Genomic DNA, 26,132 nt, shown 5'->3' on the forward strand with positions numbered 1-26,132 from the left:
AGGGATCAGCACACTGCTGGCAAAACTTCTACAGTTATATTGTCCCCATGTGGAAATTCACCTCTTTGTTTACGAATTTAAAACTTTTCGCACGCAGCTGTTTGTGTCTGTGCAGGTTTCTCAAGTCTGCAGAACATTAGGACATGCATGCGTCAAATGTGAAGCAGACAAAGACGAACCTTAAGCTTTTGTATGAATAATGCCCCTGAAATAGACCTGAGGCATGAGCCTGATGATTTTAATCTTCTATTACTGTGACTCAGTGCTGAGCCCATTTGATCTGTTCCCTGTTTGTTGCCAGTGGTTGAAATTAAGCTTAGAAACTCACATCCAGTGAAATGCTATCCACTGGGATTTGGTGGAATACTTTCTTTTATCCCTCTCAGTGGATTTAATTCTGATAAATCCAAAGTCTGTCTCTGCAGACCAGAGTCTGTAAGCAGCTACTGTGGAAAGAGGTGAAAACTTACTGAAATTCATAATGTGGGGCAGCTGTCCGTGGGGACTTGGCTTGGGTGGCCGATTCCAGTCCAGCACAGACCACGTTAACTGCTCGGGGCGCCTGACTATGTGGCAGCTCCATCACTCTAACATCTCTCCCTAACAACTGCATGTGTATGGTCCTGTGTGGCCATGTGTGTATTTTGGGCCTATGTGTGTGTGTAAAAAATAATAATGGAATGAAAAAATGGAATTATTCTTACCTGCCGTTATCATTTTCTATATATCCTTTTTTAAACTTGAAAACTAAGATTTCTTCTCCAGTTAAACTGACGAAGACATCCTTAACTGCAGATTGCAAATTTAATGGAATTGAAAAAGACTGATACATCAGCAGGACGCCAGCATCACAGTTTGTCTTCAAGATGAGATGGTCTTTTTTTGTATTCAGTTCCGAGCAACTCTGAAACTAGCCAGCTGAGAAGTCCACTGGACCAGAATCAATTTCAGGATTTGCCTCGGAAAGCTTGATTATTGGAAAAATCAGATCTCTTCTTCCCTGCTTCTGTGCGTTAACGTGAGGCCAGGTTTCATGGTGCTACTGTGCATAAGCATTTTAAATCTTCCTCAAACCACAGCTGCTACTCGCTTCATTGCACTTCATCGACTCACACTGCCATGAACTGAGAACTTTGACCTCATGTAGGTCTGTTGTATTAACTCACAAAAACACAAATCAAACAGGAACACAAAAACGCAGTCTGACAGCAGTTAAACCTCTGAAACCAATTAAAACTAAAGTTTAGCTCAGCTACTTACTTCTCACATCTGACTTTTTTCCTTTTTTCTTTCCCAGCAGCAGCATTCCCCGGTGTTCTGTCTTTTAACATTTGTGTTTCATCTCTTCCCATTTTTGCTCCTGTAGTGTCTGGTCCAAGGTTTTATCAGTCCTTGCAAAAGGACTCCTTGCATGAGTAACTTTACTGAGCTTTTCAGCTCTGATATCATGCCTAACTTTATGCTAATTTTAGCATACCCTTACATCCCCTCGTGGACTCGTCTGCTTGCTTCCAGCTGTTGGACTGGATAGAGGAGTTAAGGTGGACAGTGAAGATAAGTTGCTAATATCAGGTCAAAGAATAATTTTTAGTTTTTTAACAGTGGAAGTGGTATTTTGTACAATTCTTAATATATCTCTCTCTATGCACTTTATGGGCTCCTGATTGGCTGCTCAGCTAATCACTCATTATTTTCTCTGTTTGAATGGATTAAGGGTTCACACAACTGTGCCTGTTTTGCTCCCGGTTTCTTATATAAGTAATATGCAGGAGCTAGTGTTCAATTAGTTTCTACTGACTCGCTCAGATGGTTCTAATTAGCAAAGAAAAATTTAATAGTAATACATAGTATTGTTGGATTTTTTGCATTTAGGGAAATTCACTTATTCACTTTCTTGCCAAGAGTTAGATGAGTGAATAGATACCTCTCTCATGTCTATACGGTAAATATGACGCTACAGCCAGAAGACAGTTATCTTAGCTTAGCATAAAGACTGGGAATAGGGGGAAACAGCTGGCCTGGGTCTGTCCAAAGGTAACAAAACTCATCTACCAGCACCTCTAAAGCTCACTAATTAACACTTATTTCATTTGGTTAATTTGTACTAAAACTGAAGTGTAAAAACAAGTCTGTCATAGTTTTGGGTTTTTGTCCTGTTTCCTGTTTTATTTTGTAGCATTCTACCCTCCTCGTGTGTCTTGTGGTTTTACTTCCTGTCTTTGTTTGCTTTCCCTCCAGTTTAGATTGTTGGCCCCGCCTTGATTAAATGCACCTGTGTCTTGTTGTCTCCCCCACCTAAGTGTATTTAGTCCGGGTTTGTTGTCCTTGTCATTTGCATTTTCAGTTGTACAGTGACCCTGTCTTGTCTTGCATGTGAGGTCTGTTGGAGTTATGTGTTTTCTTGGACCCTATTTGGATTTTGTGCTTTGCCTGCTCCCTGTAGGATTTGGTTGCCTAGTTGGACTGCTTTCCCTGGTTTTGACCATTGCTTGCCTGTTGTCCGTGTAAGTCTCCCTTACCATTAAAATTCATGAACTGCATCTGCTCTGCCTCTAACTCTGCATTTGGGTCCTATTCCTTGTGTTCCCTACTCTCTTGTGTGACATCCACATGACAAAGTCCAGTGTTTCCAGTCTTTCTGCTAAACTAAGGTAATTGGCTGCTGGCTAGACAAATATTAAAGACATCCTTTAACTTACAGCTAGAAAGCATATAAGTGAATTTCTCAATGTTTAACTATTCATTTAAATATTACTGATTCTGACTAATTTTTAGTGGCTGGTGTGGTGCTGCACAGGCTCCTACTGGCTGGCAACTTTTTTTTAAAATGTATAGGTATTTATCAATCATTCATACAAGCAATAATAAAAACTAAAAAAAAAAAAAAACTTGGGAAGTTGTAATCAATATTTTAATTCTGGTTGATTTGGCAACACTCATGGTTACTGGTGGTAACATTCCGAGTGGCTACTTTGTCAGAAAGGCAGCAGAAGAGCAACTGGTTTCACTGTTTACAGTGAACAAACGCATGTTCTAATAAATTCGTCAATACTAATTGCAATTGCGCTCTGACTTTGTGCTGCACAACAGCAGGATACATCAAGTTTGCTAGCTTGCTGAGGAGTTGGAGGTGTGCAGTCTGTCACCTGCAGCTCTTCTAACAGTTCAGTGTCAATTACTCCTTTGCAGAAATTAAACCAATCTGCTGTCAAAAAACGCTGAAAAAGATCATGTACTGATTTATAGCTGTATTTTTGATCAGTCTGTGCTAACGTCAGTGACAAATACATTGTTTCATGTGACTGCTTCACAATAAAAGCCATCCTGTTTCACCAGTTCAGTGCCTTTTTTTTAATGTGAAGCAGCGGTAGGAAAAGTTACGTTTACATTAGCAATAACTTAATACAGATCTGACACGGATCAGTAACAGTGAGGCTGGTATCAATGAGAGAGTCAAATAGTAACGCTGGATCGCATGCATTGTTTCCTGTGAATGCCTCCTGCGTAAGTCAGCAATTTAAATCTAGCGTGAGAATGGCGGACTCTGAATACATTAAATGGTAATTGTTGAAAGATTTTCATGACAGTTTGCTGTCATGTGAATCTTAAGGATTCAAACTTTAATGTTGCCTATATTCCTTATTTCTACCTCCCCAGTTTCTAAACACCTCAGGGTCCTTAAAGGCCAAGGTTCACTGTATGCATAGATTGTGATAATTTGATTGATTTAAAATTTGTTTGGGAATATGTCTCAAATTTACAATATCAACTGATAATGAAATGACCTTTAACCAGGTCCTGCACTACCTAATCTTGAGGCCCTGTCTTGAAGAAGGGCCCTGTGTCAAAAATTATTTTACTATTAATTCAGCTTATATTGTGCTCACAGTGCATATTTCTATATAAATCTGGTTAACCTGCTTACTCGGAGGTGACAGAATACATACATGGTGCTGCAGCTTGTCACTATGAGCCCACCGCTCATTTTTGCCCCTGGACATGATTAATTCAGCCATGAGCAGTCTTGGTATTTCCCTCTGATTCTGAACCAAGGAATACTGTGGCTGTGTTTCCCCAACAATTATGCTTTCTGGGACATGTCAAGTCTACTGCTGACTCGGATATCCATACACGAACCCCAACATAAGAGAGACACACAAATCCAAGCTTTATACAGTTGTAAAAGAAAGTAGATATCGCACCTAAACAGCATAAGCAAGCTGTCATGGATTCTCACATTCTTCAAGTTATTGCCCATTGATCTTCTTTACATAACTTAAAAGGGTTCCTTTCCTAATTAGTCTGTATGCTTGACTGGTTATTGTATGGCAGCCTGTAGAGCTGCTGTAGAGATAAGGTCTGCAAAAGGTAGAGGGATGAGACTAGACAACAGAGCAATAAACTAAGACAAGTATACTGCAAAGGAGTCTTTTTTTTTATGGCTTCAACAGATCCACCTTAAAACACCCTGTGTTACTGTGATAAGAAGGTATCACTGTCACTTTATTCTCAAAGATTTACTTAATACTTAATGAGTGTTTCTTTCTCGCTCCCAAAACAATGAATCCAGGTGATGTTTCCTGCTTAAAAGTGGAAAATGTTTCCAAGCCCAAATTTCCAAACTCATGCCTGTCACCAATGGGAAACTCAGCACTGGCATAAACGTTTTTGCTTAATCACATTTCATATCCCTGTAAGGCAGTATCGTCTCAGTATTTAAAATGACTGTGTGCCCATAAAACAAAACATCCAGTGAAATCAAATTATGAACAGATAACTATTCACATCCTCATCAGTTCACTTGATAGAAACTAAAGATTAGCTCCAGACTATAGCCAGATGTCCAAGACAAAAGTATCAGTCAACTGGGAGTGTATGCAAAGTAATTAAAAATCCGGATGTAAACACCTTGTTGTGGCCGTGCAAATTGTCTATGCACATCTCCCCTCCAAGAACATTTTCTTCACACTCACTCACATTTCCTGTGAACAAGTAATTATCATATAATTAAGAGTAAGAATTTCTGCTCACAAACATGAGTGGAACGGCTGCTAAATTTACATAACACCTGTAGCTAATTCAGAACAGAAAATGAGTCAGTTGTGAGAGGGTTGGTGTTCATTGGAGGGACTGGTGCGGGACGAGATGAGGAAAACTCTTTCCAGTAACTCCAAAGTTGTCTTATTTGCTATGTTGTGTCTTGTTAGTGGGTTTGCTAACATTAGTCATCGGTAAGCCTACATTCATAGACAGCATATATTTTGACTTGTCATAGTAAGAAAAGCGCAGGTTTTACTAATAACATTAATGATGGATCTATTCCAGTATCTCAGTAAGCCGTGACAGTGAGCCAGCATGCACAACACCAGGACCCTGAAACTGAAGCAGCTAAACGGAATAAAGCCATCGGTAATTTTAATATTTACACCTGCGCTTTTTGTTTTGTGACATTTTGAAGATTGGACTTCTGGAATCCTGTGTGCAGTCACCGAGGTCTAAGCTTGTGATCCTACCAAACACACGCATACAGTCACTGTGGCCGAGCTAACATTAGCTGTTGAAGGTGAGTAAATACCTCCAAACTATAAACTGGCTGGTTTATGGTCTGGTTTTCCATTTCTACATGTTAAATGCAGAATATGTGACATGTAGGTGTGGAGGCTTTTAAGTTGTGAAAAAGCACGTTCGACAGAGCTGGGATGGGTAACAGAAAGTAATGTAACCTGTAATCTAACTAATTATATTTGCTGTTTAGTTAGCAGTAACGTAATGTAATACATTTTTAATGAGTGATTAGTAATTGTAATTGTTATATTGTAATAAGCAATTAATCATATTTTTTCAAGTACCCAACACTGGTTATGTTCAGCCGAGCACAAAAATTCAATTTCTCAAAATAGAAATGTACAGAGTGACTGACTTGATGTACTTTACCACTTGGTTTTTATTACTTTCAAGCAAGCATAAGGCTGAAAGTTGTTGTGGATAATCTCTGCTTTGGAACAAACTCTCACAACTAATATATTCCCACGTTTCTTTTAACAAATGTCAAGAAAGTGAAGTTGTTTGGGTACAGTATATCCTCACTTTTCTATTTCATTACTTTCACTCTCCCTAAGGTTCAGGGTAGCTTTCAGCATGCTATTATTAGCATCTTACAGTGCTCCATAGTCAGCCCCAAATCTTACCTGACACAGTGGCTTCATCATTATAAGCCACCACGAACACTTTGTTCTAGTGAAGCATGATATCTAGTGACATGCAGCATTAACAGAAGCTCAGTGGGCGGTGGGTTTACTTAAAAAAGCTCTGGTATTCTTGAAAAAATTGTGTTTTTAAGATAGTCCTTGTGTGTTACTTACAGTAATCCATGTAATGAATCCACTAGTAAAAACTCACAAGTCACTATTTATATTTTCACATTACTAATTTCAGACTGAGCAAGGGAACAGCTTGTTCACCTACATGATGTGACTGAAATGACCTGTCAAAATAACCTTCGCAATTCATTTATGTTCAATGTTTCAATTATTACATGTTTCACCCCACACCTCAAAAGGTCAAGCAGTTTAAACCTCACACTGTATGATTGCTCCTCAGAAGCCATTTGTTGTATGGTTTGCAGTTTGGGTCACTGAGACTTGTTTTATAACTATAATCTCAGATGTTTGTGGAGGCAAAGCTTGTACAGTGAATTTAAAACTGCAATTTGCCACAATCTGCAGTTGGGACCGGCAGACACACGGCCTGAGGAGCTCATTCACTGTCACTGCCTGTGTGGCTTCATAGGGCCTGCAGTTTGGTAGATTTGTGTTAATGTCATTCATCTCTGACCTTGCAGGACCTATCGTGTGCAGGATTGCCAACCGGCAAAAAAAATCCCCCCTGTATTTAGAGAACGTCAGGACAGGACACACACACTGAGACAAGAGGAGAATTATAAATTAGAACTGCAGAAATGAAAGGAAATTATTTTTGAATGCAGTAAACTGTTAAACTACTTTTTTATATGGACTTCTTTAACCCTATGGTGCATCAGAGAGTTTTTGTGATCCTACCAAACACACTTTTCCACACTTTGAGGGAAGACTCATTTTCCTACTATCAATTATCTGTATGAGGTTCAGTTAATCAAATTTAGACAAGATCAGTCCAGTTTTTCAATTAATATGAATAAATGTAATGTTTCACATGATATTATTAATAACATTATCAATAATATAATATGGGATAATCTGACCAACAAAAGAATTAGCTGAAGCTGACTCATTTTTATTCACTCTGTCAGTGTAAAGGTCGTATAAACACTTTTCTTGTAAAAAGCCAGATCAGAATGCAAATAATGTCAGAGGCGCAAATTCGAGCGGTACTTCAAACTTTGTTGTTGCAGTTTAGAAGAAAACAAGTCGCCATAATTGCTGAATTCATCTCAAATTTACCCAGAATTTTAAAGTGAATTCATGTTTTCAATTTTCTCAACACTGTAATCTTGACAGAATTTTAAGCCCGGTGATGTTTCTAGCTGAAATGCACCTTGAGAGTCGTGGTTAACTTCTATCTTAAAGTTTTTAAGTACACAAGCTTGTGACTTCTACTTTTTATCAAAGAACTAGATATTTTCTAACGCAGTAGTTTTGGGTTTTTTTTTACTGAAGATTCAACTAGGAGAGTTTCATGCCGACCTAAGCCGCAAAAGTGTTCCAGCTGAGTCACGTAACACTTTCTATGGGGAAACTTTTTCTTCCGTAACCAGGGGAGCATGAAATAGCTTCTCCCACTTTGCAGCTCTACACAGATAATCATGTAGTGGCTGAATGACTGACAGCAGGCTGGAAGGATTGTCTGTAACATCTGTGAAAACACTGTCCAGCTTCATTTATGGACAGAAATTGGTAAAAAAAAAAATTCAGTTTCTGACAACAACAGTTCCTCCTGGGATGTATCTGCAACCAGACTTGCCTAGTCTTGTTTTCTTTCTTTTGTCTCATTTCATTTTACATCTCTGCTTCCACTGGTCAAAACTTTTATCAAAAAAAATCCCAAAACACTGCTGTGTTATCAGGCTAACTCACAAATGAACAGAAGCACTATGGGAGGATTCATGCAAACTATTTTAGATAAAATCTTGTTGTTGCATGTCTTCTCTCCATATTTCACCATCTGTATCTACTCCTTTCTTCCTCTCTCACCGAGGCCGTGACTCAAAGTGTCTGGTTGTTTTATCTGGCTGACACTTTTTTGTCGAAGGCAGGAGTTTCCAGTTTCCAGAGCACTTCCCTCTCAACTCCTACAATCCAGATTTCCCTGTCAGAGATGAGGCTGCAGGTCACAGGATAATGGTGAAGCGCTGGAAAAGGGACATTATGCTTATTATGCTTATTATGCTCATTATGCGGAAACACTTGGGGAGCTTCAATAATATTTGGATTTCATATTTAGGAGAAACAAACAATATAGAATAAGTAGCAACCCCAGATGTGATGCCAAATTAATGTTAATAAATCCAATCCGACTGAGACTAAGCCCGATGACTGGTTGTGAAGTGAATGAAGTCAAATAAATTGAAAACACAAACACTTCCATTTTTTTGGAAGATTACACAGGAAATGATAAAACCTTTGTAACCCCACCACCTACTAAAAATCTCAAAAGAAACAGAGGAGGCTGACAAGGTAGAGGTTTTCATTTTAGGTTATGAAGTCTGTTCACTGACGTCTAATTCAGATCTTGGTGGGAAATATTGTGTTGCAGAGTGAAAAACAGATCAATAAACACACACGTCAACACAGATTGTATTACTGACAGAAACAAACAGGTATTTTGTCATAGACTAAAGTACTGGACAAATTAAAATGTTGACCTGATGATGGCGCTAGATAAAAAGTCAGGGCATCACCAACATTATTACGATTCATCTTGGACATGAACGCCTGTACCAAATTTCATGGCAATCCATCTAATAAGACGGTGTAGTCCCTCATTCGTCCAGGAGTGATAGACAGTCTATCAGAGTGTATTATCACCTTGGTCACGCCTATCACATGCTAATCAGGCACTTAACAGTGATGAAGTAGATGCAGCCAGAGAACAATATGCCTGATTACTGATCACTGGGCCATCTTGAAACTATTAGGTCAGTTTCAGGTGAAACTAGCTATTAACAGATACTCAGGCAGATTCCCTCCTGAGGGCAGGGCTTATGTAACTCAGATTAGCTTAAATTTCCAGTTCCCGTCCAATTTTTTCACAATTGAGAATGACTTCGGGATGGGAGCCGAAACGTCTTGATTCTGAAAACAGTGTCCAGATGACTACGACTGAAACCTTTTCTACGATAGAATCCATCTAATAGTTGTCGAGACATTTCATCTAAAAACACAAACATTAACCTCATGGTGGCATTAGAGTAAAAGTCAGCGGCTCACAAAAATCATAAGGATACATCATCTTGGAACCATGAATGTCTGTACATTTCACTAAAAGACAAAACTCTCAACCTGCTGGTGGCCCCAGAGGATCGCGAAAGTCATCAGGATTCATCCTCTGGGTACCATGAATATCTGTACCAAATTTCATGGCAATCTAATAAGTTGTTGAGGCATTTCAGTCTGGAGTGGTGGACCGACCGACAATGCCATTCCTAAATCCACACAACTAGCATGGCTAAAAAGTATGGTCTTGACTTTAGTCCCCCATATGGGTCAAGCTCCAAAAACACTGGATCCTACATTTCCCATAATGCAACTTGATAACATCTTTTGTTAGACCCTCCCTGCCTGGCAAATCTTTCAAACTCCACAACCCAAGTTTGTTTCACAGACTTTTTGTCTCCAAGCCAAGGCTAAGATAACCCTGATGACACCATCATGAGTTGTTATGTCAGACTTGATAAAGCTCCTCCAGACCAACTGAAGATACAACTGTTTTCACAGGCTGTGTAGTACTCCTCACATGTTTACTCAGCTTTATCAGTAACATTGCTTGAGTGTTCATTTAGACTAATTATCAAAGGGTTATTAATGATGCAAAGCAGGCAGAGAATGCACTTGTAAGTGATGGGATCCTCATATATGACTTGGCAACCCTATGTTTTTGTTTTGTTTTGTTTTTTTGTTTATGCATTATAATGGATTATTGGTGCTTTTACACAGTCAACAAAAGATTTATTTTCCAATAGAGTCATTACTTTTTATTATGCTATGTGTACATTTTTTTAATGTGATTCCAAAGTTTATTAGCCCAGCAAACTGATGTATATTCCAAGAAAGACAAAACCATTACAATAAATGTACTGATCTGAACCAGAGAACAAAATTAAAGGCAATGTTAGTGTTACAGTAAATCATAATAGTGCATTCATCAAAATTATATTAATGGTGGGCTCACAACCAAAACAGCAAATATTACATGGTAATTCAAAAATCTGAACTGGATCCCTTGCTGGAGTTTAGGTGCTGGTAGATGATGAAACTTGATGTTTGGCTTAATACCCTGGGACAATCTGAAGACCATACAGTCAGAGGTTCTTTAAAAACAAAACCTGTAAATATGTGAATGCTATTTCATGCATTTATATATTAAACTAATACTAATAAAACCCAACGGTATCAAAATACAATAAAAGTAAATATAACTACTCAAAAGGCCTGTTAAATAAAGAAACAGGCAAAAGTCAAATTAGTAAATTTGAGTGATTAGCCTAAATCAATACAACTCAGACCAGGCAAAGCAGCAGTGGCAGTCTCTACACTTCAGGGACACAAAGACACACAATGTTGATCACAGTTATTATGCATTAAATGTTATGAACACATTTCTTTCTGATTTCTGGACCCAAATGCAAGACTCGGAAAAAAGTTTGGTTGCAGTAAAAAACTGTTTCTTTGAGAAGCCAGAGATGGGGGAAGATCTGGGCGAGTGGACAGTGGCGGCTGGTGGAAAATTTTCTAGGCAGGGCTGTGCCATATTCAATGAATTTCAACAAACATCCCAGTATGATTTAATGCAAATAAATGAATGTATCAAAAAGGAATTACTACTTTGCCATTGTTTATTTAACAAATATTTTATTCCAACATAAAATAAAGCAGTAAGTAGCGCCTTGACAAACACATCAGGTCATCTTATCTTGGTCACCCACACAGGCAAATTCAGTATAATATAAAACATGTAATAGAAAATGTTTATTTATTGAGATGCCCCTGTGGACCTTGTTTTGTTGGGGAAATCAATAGGGAAGTAGTCAGAATCAGAAATACTTTATTGATCCCCGAGGGGAAACTCTTTTGTTACAGCTGCTCACTATCACGTCAGTGCGCACAGGAATAGAAGTTCTAAGCAAATCAAAATATAATACACTATAATACAGGCAAGATAAATTAAGTACAAAGTGGATATTGTTACGGACAGATCAGGCCGGAGACACAAGGAGAATAGTGAGTACTTTATTAATACAAAAAGCGTGGATATAGAATGAGGGGAGAACTACTGTCCTTGGTCTGGAGTTGGCTGAGATCTGGCGAGGAGGGGGAAGTCCAGATGGTAGATCCAACTCGAACCAGGAGACTAGAGTAACACTCACTGTAGACGAGCGACACTCGAACCCAGGAGACGGAGCTCAACGGGGACTGGAGCTGAAGTGATCACACACACGGAAGACTGGAGATACACTGAGACTGGAGCTGAAGTGAACCACACAGATGACAGGAACACGAAGGAGCCAGGGAAGAGGTACTGAATAGCAGTAGCAGAGAATGGGTAGGTTTCGGCGAAGGGAGTCCAAATTGTTCTAGGAGATAGGTGAACTAGCATTCTGTCCTCTACCATGAACGAGACCGGACACTGACTGAGGTGAGGAGCTGTGTTATATAGGGAGTAGAGTGGCTGATTATGTGCAGGTGTGCTATGGGTGACAGGTGCTGGGAATCAATAATCAGGTGAGGGAGTGCAGAGTGACGGGGAAAGAACAAGACAGACTGTGACAGATATAAGTATAAAATTAAAATAAGTGTAAAGTACAAAGATCAGGATAAGTAAACATGAGGTGCAATTAGTGTTAAGTTGCGATTCAGAAACTCACACAACAGCACGGGAGTCAAATGCTCTGAGGTGTAGAGATAGTAAACTCCAGCAAACTTCTGCTTCAAAACTATCTCACAAGTGAATAAAATTGAATTATACTCACAAATAAATTGTGGAGTCCCTGCTAACCAAAACATAACAGTCAAATAACATACACAATCTTATAAATATCAATTGACATCTCACATAGGAAATTATTTGAAAATGTCAACTATGCACATCACACAAAAACACACACTGGGGCTGAACATGCACAAATGTACACTACCAGTTAGAGTTTGAGTGCATCTGCTTGATACCTGGTTACTCATTGTTCATTTGAAGCACTGTAGCGATGGTGTCGGCGGTTGGTAATGAACTCGAAAACCCGCTGTTGGATGTTACTGTTGGCACAAGCTCCAGCTGGCAGTGGGTGGAAATGTCTCTTCTGCTTGAATGCCGATAAAATCAGTGCTCTTTACTTCCTCCAGAATGTAATCCTTTAGCACTGACAGCATGCAGTCCAATAGCTCGTTTTGTACTGTCTTTGAGGTGCCTTTAAAATGGTAAGTTAGCTGTAGGTGCTCCTCCAGCACACTGTCTAGGGAGGCAACAAAGTCCACCAATCCCTTGAAAATGCCCGGGTTGTCTGAGGAGAGAGTCTCGTCATGCCCTCGCAAGGCCGACTCAAAAGCCCCACAAAACTTCACACAATTGATAATTTTGGATAAAATAATAAATAATAAAATAAAAAAATAATAAAACAATCCTGTGGCTATATATATATTTGAAAATATCATAATACTGCTCTATCCTGCATTTATGCACATATTTCATATCCTGCACTTGCTTCTGGTTTGACCTAAACTGCATTTCGTTGCCCTGTACTTGTACATGTGTAATGACAATAAAGTTGATCTAAATCTAACATTAGCTTGCCAGAATTATCATTATGTGTGCCCTGGTGTTCTCATGTTTGTTTTTAATTAGTTTTTTGATGCTATAAAAATTGAATTTCACGTCATGATTGACAGCTGAGCTCTGTTCGTGATTGAGTCAGTCAGGTGTATAGGCGGGACCTCGATACTGCGGCTCCAACTGTGATCACTACTATCTAAATATAAAAGAAGGTCCTGACCTACTAGCAGTTGCTCGCTTGGGGCGATAAAATAATCACCATTTGAGGACACTGATTGGCTAAATTTTGTATCATAAGTTCATATCTTTGGCTAAACTGCTACTCAGACCTGCCTCCAGAGAGCGATATCTCCATCACCCCACAGCAGTTGAGACATGCAGACAGGCGGAGGGGACGTGTAGGAAAAGCATGTATGTTGCGCAGATAATTATCATATTTTACACATATTACTGGGTGAATTCCATATTTCAAACACACAAATATTGACTGTGTTTAATTTATTATTATTATTATTATTATTATTATTATTATTAGGTTTTATTATTGGGTTTTTTTGTGGCTCAAGGTCTCAAGGAGGGCAGCGCCATAGTGCCCTCTATTGGCCAGCCGCCACTACGAGTGGCTGAGCAGGGCACAATCTGTGGCATGTATGGCGTTATCAGAATCAGAATCAGAAATACTTTATTGATCCCCAAGGGGAAACTCCTTTGTTACAGCAGCTCACCTTTACGTCAGTGCACACAGGAATAGAAGTGCTAGCAAAAAATATAATACACTATAATACAGGTCAGAAAATAAATTAAGTACCAAGTGGGTTTACCGGTTGATGATAATAATACGGTATAAGGTAATAGTGCTTGAACTGCCAAGTTGAGTGTAGCTTATTTAAGGTTATAATGAGACGGAGGATATTGCACAGCAGTAATAGAGGGATGAGTAATATCAATATCAATAAATAGGGAATTTTAAACTAAATATTGCACAGGAGTATTACACAGAATATTGCACAATTATGTCAAGTACTGCAGAGATGTAATGATCAATGTCCAGTTTAATGACTTAGGGTCATACAGACTACCCTTAGAGGGAGGAGTTAAAGAGTTTGATGGCCACAGGCAGGAATGACTTCCTGTGGCGCTCTGTGGTATTTTTTAGGGGGATGAGTCTTCCGCTGACGGTTCTCCTTTGCTTGACCAGCACGTCATGGAGTGAGTGGGAGACACTGTCCAAGATGGCATGTAGTTTGGCCAGCATCCTCCTCTCTGACACCACCAACAGAGAGTCCAGCTCCACCCCCACAATGTCACTGGCCTTACGGATCAGTTTGTTGAGTCTGTTAGACTCAACAAACAGTCTGTTAGCGCTGGCCACCACAGACTCATAAAACATCTTCAGCATTGTCCGGCAGATGTTGAAGGACCTCAGCCTCCTCAGAAAATAGAGGCAGCTCTGGCCCTTCCTGTACAGAGCTTGAGTGTTCTTAGCCCAGTCCAGTTTATTGTCCATGTGTACTCCCAGGTACTTGTAATCCTCTACCATGTCCACACTGACCCCCTGGATGGAAACCAGGGTCACTGGTGCCTTGGCCCTTCGTAGATCCACAACCAGCTCCTTAGACTTTGTCGCATTGAGCTGCAGATGGTTCTGCTCACACCATGAGACAAAGTTCAACACCACAGCCCTGTACTCAGTCTCATCACCACTGCTGATACATCCCACCACAGCAGTCATCAGAAAACTTCTGAAGGTGGCAGGACTCTGTGTGGTAGCTGAAGTCTGTGGTGTAGATAGTGAAGAGGAAGGGAGAGATGACACGTGCTGTGGTCTGCCAGTCAGGTAGTCCACAATCCAGGACACGAGGGGGGCATCCACCTGCATCTCTGCCAGCTTCTCAGCCAGCAGGGCTGGCCGGATGGTGTTGAAAGCACTGGAGAAGTCAAAAAGCATTATCCTCACCGTGCTTGCTGGCTTGTCCAGGTGGGTGTGGATGCGGTTCAGCATGAAGATGATGGCCAGCCGGGGCTGGTAGGCGAACTGAAGGGGGTCTAGGAGGGGTCTGACCCATACATACCAACTGTCCCGAAATTAGCCTTATCCACACTAAGTACCAAATGGGCTAATGGAGGAGCTGTAACATCCCTCTAAAAAAGGCCCATGAGGTGGTGAAACCCCTGGTAGAATGTGCATGCAGCCCCTCTAGATGCGTAAAGCCCACACCGGGGATGCTCATCTGAGGAGAATAGTGGGGGATAGGAAGACAAGGTCAATTGGGGAACTTGACCCTAACACCTTAGGCATAAAGGCAGGGTTAGGTTGTAAGGTCCAGCAACAAAGCTGTCTTTAAAGCCACCATTTTCTCTTCCAGTAGTTCAAAAGGTGGGACTGAAAAGGCATCCAACAAAATGGGAAGGTCCCAGGATGGGCCCAATGGTTTAGAAACTGGAACCTTATGGCGTGTGCCCCTCATGAAGCAGCATACCAAGGGATGCTGTTCCATAGCCTTCCATCAAAACCAATATGGCAGGCATAAATAGCTGCCAAGTATACCTTGACGGTGGAGAAAGCCTTCCCCTTGTCCACCATGTCTTGTAAGAAAGCCAGGATCACAGCCACAGAACACTGAAAGGGAACTTCTTGTAAATCTGACAGGGTTCCCACACGTCCTGGAAAACTTTGAAAACAGTTGACCAATTGCCCAGTCATGGAAAACACATGGAAAAGAGAGAAAAAGTAAAATGTCCTGGAAAATCTTGTGTTGTCCTGGAAAATTATTTTAACATTTTCCTATTTTCCTTTAGCTGAGAATGAACTACTAAGATATTTATCAGAGCTCCCTAAAACAGATAACATTGCCATCTGAAAGGGCTAAGTTATGTTCAGGATCATATTAAAGATCAAATGGTAGTTTATGGACGAGAATATTTTGAATAGGCTGCTCCCAGTTATGTTGTGGAAACACCCCCAAGTCATGTCACATGGTAGCACGTGCAGATTGGATGACAATGACATTACAAGTTGGCCGAAACTCTTTGGACAGTTGCACTCATTACTTTGCTGTGCATGAAAGCTCAGCAAGTGAAAACCTGTGTGACAGCTGACAGGGAAAAAAATGATAGGATCGGGCTCAATATAACTCAATACAGACAATACTGATCAGTTAAAAAATGCTTGATCGGCCCGATACCGATTGTCAGCAAGCAAACACAGGACACAGAGATAAGTGCAGTGATGAGGGAGGTTTATTGCAACAGTAGGACAACGTTGGCAGGAACTAGGAATATCTATAGAGTCTTATCTGTGTTAGAAGTCCGTTCTGTTTACTGGAAGTGACAGGGAGCAGGAGCACCAGGAGACGAGGACACACACAGGCTGAGGGGAATCCAAGGTACGCTGGGATCTTCAGTAGAGAAGTCAGTCAGGTAGAACCTCATGGTAGGGTTGAGACCAGACATTGAGTGAACCGGGGGAGTGTAGCTTTATAGTGCAGTGGGGTGATTGGTGGCAGGTGTGTATAATCAGTGTTCAGGTGATGGTGGGTGGAGCCAGTGGTGTCTGTGTCGGCTCCCTGACAGTACCCCCTCCTCCAAGGGCGGCTCCTGAGTCCTACACTCTCTCGCTCGCTCGAAACCAGTGGTCTATCGCTGAAACCTCTGTTTGTTCCTCTGACCAGGGGAACAATGGGGGTTGGTACCCGAGCACGCACTGGAATGGGATGAGGCCTGTGGTATTCTGTTTGAGGGAGATCTGTTCGTACTCGGCCCAAGGGAGGAAGCGGTTCCAGCTGGTCTGATTGTTTTGACAGTAGGTCCAAAGATATCTCCCTATCTCTTGTATCTTCCGCTCAGTCTGGCCGTTGGTCTGAGAGTGATAACCTGATGAGAGTACGTTGAGGAGTTTGAAGAAGGCGGCCCACACATGTGAGGTGAACTGTGGTCCACGGTCGGAGACGATTTCTTCAGGGATGCCGAAGTTGTGGAACAACTGGTGGAAAAGGGCTTCTGCGGTTTCTAGTGCGGTAGGTAGTCCCCGCAAGGGAATGAGTTTGCTGGCCTTGGAGAAGCAGTCTACCGCTGCGAGGATACAGGTGAAACAGTCCTATTTAAGTCATTAGGACATCCTGGACCATACTGGGCCACCAGTAACGAGCCTGGAGGAGCAAGAGAGTTCGCTGGCAGCCTGGGTGTCCAGAGCCTGGGGAAGCATGCACAGAGCCCAGAAGGTCTTTACGTAATCTGGTCGGGACGTAAACCTTATCCTCTGGGCCTCCCAGTGGAGGGAGTTCGGAGGCAGTGGTGGCCCGTATCTGGTCATCCAAATCCCATTGGATGGGGCTGACAAGTGTGGCTGGAGGGAGGATGGGCTCAGGTGTTGGGGATTCCTCGGGGGCATGGATTCTTGGAGTTGAGGAGGCTCTCCGTGGGGTTGGGATAGCGCTGCTCCCGCACCGGTGGTGGAGGCGTCCACTTCAACAATAAAACGGAGATCCGGATTGGGATGGGTGAGAACGGGAGCAGTGCAGAATGCTTTCTTTAGCTCTTGGAACGCGGCTCGAGCTTCTGGGCTCCAGGACAGTGACTTGGGCTTGCGACGTAGCAGGAAGGTGAGAGGAGAAGACATGAAACTGAAATTCTTGCAGTTTGCAAACCCGAGGAAACGTTGGAGTACCTTAACTGTCTGAGGAAGAGGCCAGTTTTGGATGCCGTGGATCTTCCCCTGGTCCATTTGGATACCCTCTGCGCTGACGATGTATCCAAGGAACTGCACCGTGGGGCAATGGAACTTGCACCACTCGAGCTTCAGATAGAGCAGGTGTTTCCTGAGCTGTTGAAGGGCCTGCGCAACGTGGTGGCGGTGTTCAGCCAAGTTCTGGGAGTAGATGAGAATATCATCGATATAAATGATCACAAAGCAGTGGAGATACTCCCGGAACACCGCATTCATGGAGTCTTGGAAGACGGCGGGAGTGTTGGACAGTCCGTACGGTATCACCAGGTATTCGTAGTGGCCAGAAGGGGTGATGAACGCCGTCTTCCATTCGTCCCCCTCCCGGATCCAAACAAGGTTGTAGGTGCTCCGCAGATCCAGTTTGGTGAAAATATGAGCCCCACGGAGTTCCTCGAGGGCAGCAGGGACCAGAGGAAGAGGATAGGGGAGCTTGATGGTTTGACTGTTGAGGGACCGGTAATCGATGCAGGGCTGCAAGCCTCCGTCCTTCTTGCCCACGAAGAAGAAGCTCGACACCGCGGGTGAGGTGGAAGGTCGGATGAAGTTCTGATGGAGAGCCTCCAGGATGTAATCCTCCATGGCCTTGCGCCCCCCCGGATGGACAGGGGATGCACACGTCCTTTGGGCGGTGTTGCCCCATGCAGCAGGTCTATGGCAGAGTCCCATGGCCGATGTGGTGGTAAGAGGGTGGCTGCCTGTTTGCTGAAGACATCCTGGAATGCCACATAGTCAGATGGGATGTCGAGGTCTGGTGGTGGGTCAGGACTCTCTACTCGAGTCCCACAATACAAGCACCGGCCCTGGGTAAGACAGCGTGCACGTTCTTGGGGTGAAAGATGGCTGGTGTCAAGTTGCATGGGTTCTGGTACTGGAGGACAGGTCTCAGGTGAGAGCGGTGAATGGGCTGTTTCCTCTGGTAGACAGGTGGTCAGTAACTGAGCAATTTTCACGTTTTTTTGCATAAAGTTCTCTAGTCCAATGCTGTTTTCATAGATGACCATCTTTTTGCGGAGTTGGAAATTTAGACCTTGGCGGTAAGCAGTTATCAGGGCAGTCTTGTTCCAACCGCTAGAGGCCGCGAGAGTGCGGAACTGCAGGGTGTAGTCACTTGCCGAAGAACTGCCTTGCCGAAGGCGGAAGAGCTGGTCGGAAATGGCCAGGTCCCCGGTGGTGAGACAGAACACTTCGTGGAAGTGAGAAGAGAAGTTAGTAAAAGAGTTGACCAGGGGAGATTGCGAGATCCAGAGGGTTTGAGCCCAGAGCAATGCTCTTCCTGAGAGGAGGAGGGAACCAGGGTACAGGGAAACCTGGAGCAGAAAACCGCTACATTCAACCGCCTCACCCAAATAGTTGGAGGGAAGGGCCATGGGCCTGGCAGAGGCAGATTGTTGGTGTGGATCTGGAGACAGAACCGCTCGAAGGGCGCTGACCAACCCTTCAAAGGGATTATCTGTGGCGGGAGCGGAGCGCTCCATCTCTTTCCATCGTGGCTCCTGGTTCACGCTCTGCGGTGGGCCGGCTGTCAGTCAAGTCGACTCTACTGCTTAGACTCCGGTTGCAAAAAACATTATAGTAGCAAGCTGGCCGCTCCCATATTTGCTTCGTCCATCTTCATATACAGTCCATGGTTCCCATGGAGACTGTTGTCATGGTTGGTGTAGAGACAGCAACAAGTAGCAACAAGTCATGTGAGAGTTTGGTGCTGCAGTTATGTCCCTCCAAAAGAAAAGAATGGTTTTAGGTAAAGAAAGCAAAAGAGGAGAGAGGAAGAAGCAGGAAGAGATGTGGGAGGAGCAGGGGCCGGAGGGCAGTTTGGGGTTAGACTGAGTCAGGATTTCCTTCAGTCATAATGCTATAGGCGATATTTTTTCACTTTTGCATGCTGTCTACGGACCACACATCACCTAAAGGCCTTCATACTCACAGTCAAATTAAGTTATGTTGACAGATTTTGGTAAATATTCTGTGTCTGCAGATGAAAGAAAGCTCTGTCAGAGGTGGTTTAGTCTTCCAGAAGAAACTTTCGATCTTGGTTTCGCATCTGGCTGCCTGTTTGTTTGGTTTACTTTCACCACCAAGAACCTGTTTCTTCCATCTCTCCTCCTTCACTCTCAAGATGTGTGTGTGTAAATGTAAGAAACACAGCGGGTGAGCAGTTAACAGTAAAGTCAAAAGAGAAAATGAAAAACAAAAAGGAAAAATATTGGCATTTTATTTCACACTACTACTACTTTTTCACTATTCTGACTGAATGGCAACCAGACATCATAGGTACACACTGCCTTAACACACACACACACTGGGAGGCTTGTCTTACACCGCTGTTTGTGTATTATTCCAATCAAATCATGGCTTTAGTCTGAGTCTGTGGTCACATCTGCCTGCACACACACACACACACACAGCCAGAAACACCAGTGCTAATGTAATCTCAGCTTGACATCAGACAGAAATCAATGACACCTCCCTCTCTCTGACATGCACACACACACACACACACACACACACACAAACAGCCACCCTGTGGGCCAGTTTAACTCATTAAGTGGATCCCACACTGCAGTTGTGTCCATTAGTGGTGAAAGTCAGTGGGTCCAGAACAATGGATCCCTACTTGTATTCCCCCACTGCTTCATTTCTTTGCTCTTACTCTGTTACCTCAAAGCACTCACCCTCCAACTCTCTGAAGTAAAGTTTTCTGAATAGGTCTCTATACATACAGTCTTAAAGTTGTGTAACTTTCAGCTATTGCACAGGTAACAAGTGAATTAGTGCATAATACTGCTAAAAAGTAACACATAATGCCAAAATGTCCATCTTTCCTTTAGGTGAATTTTCATTCTTTCATTATATGATTTTCATTCATTTTTGGTGTATTTCCCTGGTATAATTTAGGTCCACATAGCCTCTTATGGCAGATAAAAGCATATTTTATATGCACCTTCATTGCCTCCCCTCAGCAGAGTTTCCCTTACCTGTAAATTAAAGTTAATTAGTTAACTTATGGTTTGAGAGCAGAACCACACATCAACAACACCTACAAAACTAACAATACCTGGTTACACTCTTCATCCACACACACCTTTCCCGTTTATCGAACCCCTACCCAACCCTCTCCATATCTTTTCATCCCTCCTTTCATCTTTTCCATCCTTTGTCTCTCATTCAATCCTGTGCTTCCCTCTCCCATCGCTCCGTTTTTAAGGCACCATCTGGGCCTCCAGTATTTTCAAAACAAACTAGTTTGTCTGATGTGTCGTCAGACGATATCTAAAGGCAAAAGTGTGTATAGCCTATCGTCGTAGAGAGGGTCAAGATGCAATAATGATTCAAATGCGGATATCGATGCACACTTTTGGACAGTCTCTCGTCTAAACCATTTATGGTGTTATACTCACAAAACATGATGGAAGTCGTTATGTAAACAATGAAAAAAAGACGTTCAAACCCTGCTTACTTCCTCACCTGGCCAATTTCTGCGTGAAGTGGGTGTGAATGTTGGATTGTTGGTTTTGGAAAGTTTTAGATATTGTTGAAAGCAGCCCGCACAATCCCAACATCGGAAAGGTTTGAAGGGAAAAGGCGGTTTCTGATGCTGTCTGACAATACGACAAGCACTTTGAAGCATGATGACATTTATCTATTTATTATTATTATTTATTTATTTAACTTTATCTCAGTTATATTGTACTGCACAAAATCAAATGTCAGAAGTGCCCAAAATGGACATTTCTTCCTCTTTTTATTTAACAGTCTGCAGATTGTTTGAATATTTGATAGCAGTTTTTTTTTTTTTTTGATCCCGAAAACATCTCTCAATGCATTATCGGATGCACTGATAGAACATAAAATAGGGAAATTATGTCTTTTCCTGACTTCACATTTCAATAGAACCTCCTGCTGTTCTACTCTATTGAGGACTAATGAATTGCATTGTGATGGCCTGCAGATGTGCGTTCAAACCCACTGGAGAACAAAACAATCTGTTGTGTTTCACTCAAATCCCTTCCCAACCTGGAGGAATGATTTATACACACAATGAGTAGACAGCAGTGCTTTTAGATGTATGTGTGTTGGACAGTGCAGAGAAATGTCTTCATAGAGACTGATCCATGTGGGAAGATTAACTGTGATTGTCTGTCAGTTTAATGAATGAACTGTGACAACGTTCTTTACTGGCAAACATACACTTACATAACTCCAGCTCTCATTTTTCTCTGGTGATCTCTTTGTGGTTTCCTCTTTTTGTGCAGAAAGCAGCTTTGATGTGACCAATAAGTCAGATCCAGTAACGAAGCAGTTGGCTTTTTTTTTTTTTTACATTGGAAGAAATCCTCATTTGGTTATAATAACCCACCCACCCACACAGTAAAGTGGACCGGCCTGAAGTGGAGTCAGGCTTTCCATCCACTGATTTGTCATGAAGTTCACACTTTGCATAGAGTAACAAAAGAAAAATCAAGTCTCACTGTATATTATACTACTAATAATAACAGTATTAATAAAGGAGTCGCCCTGTGGTTTGACACTGTCCATCAAGTTGAAGTTCCAAATTGTAACACTGTACGAGGTGCTTTCCATTTTATGCTACTATACTTACACTTACTACATGTCTGAGGGAAATTTTGTATGTTTTACTCCATTATATTTATCTGACAGCTGAAGTCCCTTCAGCTCCCCCCCAATGAGACAGCATGCTCCCTGCCAGGGCCATTATCCAGCATCAGGGGAAAGAAGGGAGAGCTGTATACTCAAATTCATTAAAGTTCCTCTCCAGACATGTTTTAAAGTATGTAATACTCTGCTATGATTCATAATTTGTTTTACATGGTTATCCCACATAAAAAGTATTTTAAAAACTCTGAAAAGGGGCTAGAAGCACATATACTCTTTCTCCCTCATCGAGAAAATCTGGATCTATCAGTACCGGTGAGAGCATGGATGTGGGTGAGAGACATGTTCTTATTATATAGCCACTGTGAGAGAGTGGTGTGTGTCAAGATGGCCAGAGTTAGTGGAAAAATCGGAGAGATTCAGCCATACATGTGTGAGTCTCAGTCAGGCCCAGATGAGGAGTCTGTTATGCACCAAAATTGGTGATTAGCAGACGTAGCAGCATGGTAAGTGTAGTCTTTTATTTGTTTATGTTGTTTGTTAGCTTTTAGCTTGCAACTGGCAGTGGCTGACACAGTGTTAGTGGTTGTGAAACATACAATAATATCTGCTACGATGTCACAGTGTGTTCACATTGTTATTACATAATGTTAGTAGATAGTGAAAGAAAGCTCCAGGGTCCGATTTATATCCAAAAACTGCACACTCTACCATGTTTGCTGTCAAAACTTTCACTACGGTAACTTGCAAGCTAACTCTCACTCTCTGTACTGACTAGTCCGCTTTGCGCTGGAGTTTTCAGGTTTCTTTGCCGGTGGCATTGTGATTGCTTTCAAATTTGTGACGTACCAAATCTAGCTTGCCTGGAGTGCATTTGAATCTCAGATTTTAGAGAAGTGTACACACATCTCCACCTTCAGTAGAGGAATTTGAAAACACCTCTCTAGTGACAAACATTGCACAGATACACGTCAGTAAAGTCAAGGTCTGACATTTTAGGGGACTTAAAAATAAGAAAAAACAATTTTTTAATGGAAGGGCACAAAATCCTCAATAGACTATCAGCCTTGTTTCTTAAATGTTTACTTGATTATTTTGTGGTAAAGGTACTTTGCAGCTTAAGATTTTACATAAACATATGGTCAGTGTCGACCAAAACAACCCAACAGTAAGTAAAGTATTAGAATTAGCTCCGCCTCAGTTTGCGATATTTAAATGTTGCTTATGCATTATGCATCAGTAAAATATATGATAATTTAATTTTAATAATTCAGCCATTCGGCATAATTAGTACTTTTACTTTTGATACTTAAAATTATAATCCTTATGAATTTCATTTTATCAGATCCCATTTTGATGCTATTTATGGCCAGCATTTTACAAGAAAAGCCATTCAATGTATTTGCATTGTGTAATAGCCTTTCTATATCGTAGTTTGTATTGTTGGTGGCGGAGTCTGCCTTTCCTGTACGAGATTCAAATTGCGTACCCACAGCAAATTCACAGTAAATGATGCATGCATGTACTGGACATGATTTGGTAAACAAATGCGGTGTATGGACATATTTCTATGCAAAAATTAAATGATGAATTTAGTATTTTTTGGTAGTTAGTAAACGATACTGTTGGCTGTCTTCTTTAAAGGAACAATGGGACATCAGTCTTTGGTGCACTGTAAATGGATCATGGATGTATTAGGGAGATGAATGCAGTGCAGCCACTCAGCCTTGCGGCCAATTTGCCCCAGTGGCCAACTGCAGTACTGCAACAAAAACCCTCTGCAGCCCAAGAGACATTTGTGAAGCTGTTGACAGGATGCATCCAACTTCAAACACGATCGTTTTTTAATCTTTGTATTATACATTTTTAAATGATGAAGGTTTTACATATACATTTACTTTCTTACGGCCTAGAAAAACTATTTTCATGTCTTCCCAAAGTGAAGTCTATGGGCCGAGTGGAACTGAGCAGTGAGAGAAACACTATTGTGCATGTGCAATGGGCTGCACAATGCCGAAGCAAATCAGCAAGCAATTTTCATTTTAAAATTTTTTGCTGACCCCAGTCGACACACATGTCACTTCCAGAGGATCTGTGGGACATGTATTATTAGAGAACTCATTCACTACTCCCTAGATAATAGACACTCAGTAGTTTACTCTATTGTGAGCAGTAAAATGAGATTTTGGACACGTGTTTATCATTACAGTATATTGTGTCATCATGCACAACTGTAATTTTCACATCTATAAACTATTATTTCAATGGAGATTGTTAGCACAAAGTAGTGCACATGCCATTAACACTGCCTTTTTTTGTTGCAGTTAATAATATTTCAGGACACTTTATAAATTTCACACTAAGAATTTAGACACTTAAATAAAATATATACTGATTTCGAAGAGGATATATATTCAGTAATGTATTTAATGTATTTCCGCTTGACATGAAATATGTGGGTGAGGTTTAGTAACTAGAGGGATTTTATATAAAATCCTCCAGATTTGATCGGATTGCTCAAAAATGGGTGTGTCATCAAATACAGCTCATTTCACTGTGTCTTTAAGGATTATACATGTACATTTTGCTGATAATAGTTATATACTTTTCCTGAAGCATCATGTTTGTAATTGAGTACATTGTGATATTGCTACTACGTTTACTCCCCCCCCCCCCCGGAACAAAAGAGCGTCCCATCTTATTATTGCTATCAATGCTCTTGTTCTCCTTGGCTGAGTTTTAAAGTTTCTTTGATGTGCATTTATTTTGAACTCTTATTTGTATTCCCCCATTAGTCTATCATTTCTTCTCTTATCCTCTCTGCCTGCTACATTGACAAACTTCATCCTTCCATCCACAGAACAAATGAAGAGCAGACAGCAGCAGCCGCGGCACTGCTGTTCATCGCTTTGGAGTGAGGATGCATTATGCATGTTGTGTGCTCATAAAACATCAAATGGCACACACAGCCACGCTCACCTGTCATTACACACACACACACACACACACACACACACACACACACTCACTGACTTACACACCATCACGAATATTAGTGAGTGCACTTTGAAGATGCATTCATGTATTTAGTTAAATTGCTATTTACCACAGGCTTAAGGCTAATATGATAAAGTGTGTGATCTTCTGAGCAGCTGATTGATGCAGCTGCCCCTTAGCAACTGGCCTAGCATTTGGTATGCTAAAAGAGGATAAACACACTAACACATGCAGACATACACACACACACACGCATTTGTGATTTTTTTTTCTTCCTTCTCTGTTTCTTTACTCCATTCCCCTTCGTGTGTGTGTGTGTGTGTGTGTGTGTGTGTGTGTGTGTGTGTGCATGTGTGTGTGTGAGAGAGAGAGAAATGGCTAATGAAGTGGAGGTGGGTGTCATCCTGTTAAGTCTCTTGTGATTGTAAAAATCTGTGACAGGTGATTGCACTGCATCATTTACTGTGTAAGCAGCAGATATCCAGTCCAGATCTGGCCGTAATAGCTGCTCATCACTGCTCCCTTAATCACTTTACAGATACTCTCTTAATTTTATGAGAATGACCTCTACACACACACATACACACAAGGCAGAAGCAATGTGACCCCTGCTGTGATAAGATCCCACAGACAACCTTATAAACTCTAACTACATTCCGCATAAATCCTCAAAACCCTCAGACACACACAAACACATTCCCGCAGAACAGAGGATTACATAACATCCGATGATTTATTTTCAATCGTTTGTAAAGAATGCAGAGAGGAGGCCTGCTTGCTTTTCGACTGACATGTTCACATGCATTTACACCTGCTC

At 41.6% G+C, this 26,132-nt stretch overlaps 1 protein-coding gene across 1 annotated transcript in view; it reads left to right on the plus strand.

The window, feature by feature from the left end:
• The first annotated feature begins 2,355 nt into the window (after positions 1-2,355).
• Positions 2,356-26,132, plus strand: part of LOC122867907 (urotensin-2 receptor) — an 80,734-nt gene continuing 56,957 nt past the window's right edge. The window contains exons 1-2 of the mRNA XM_044179353.1: positions 2,356-2,504; positions 5,459-5,563. The gene's annotated coding sequence lies outside the window, so the exon portion shown is untranslated. The remainder of the gene's footprint in view (positions 2,505-5,458; positions 5,564-26,132) is intronic.

The sequence above is a fragment of the Siniperca chuatsi genome, linkage group LG20 (assembly GCF_020085105.1).
Source record: "Siniperca chuatsi isolate FFG_IHB_CAS linkage group LG20, ASM2008510v1, whole genome shotgun sequence".
NCBI lineage: Eukaryota > Metazoa > Chordata > Actinopteri > Centrarchiformes > Sinipercidae > Siniperca > Siniperca chuatsi.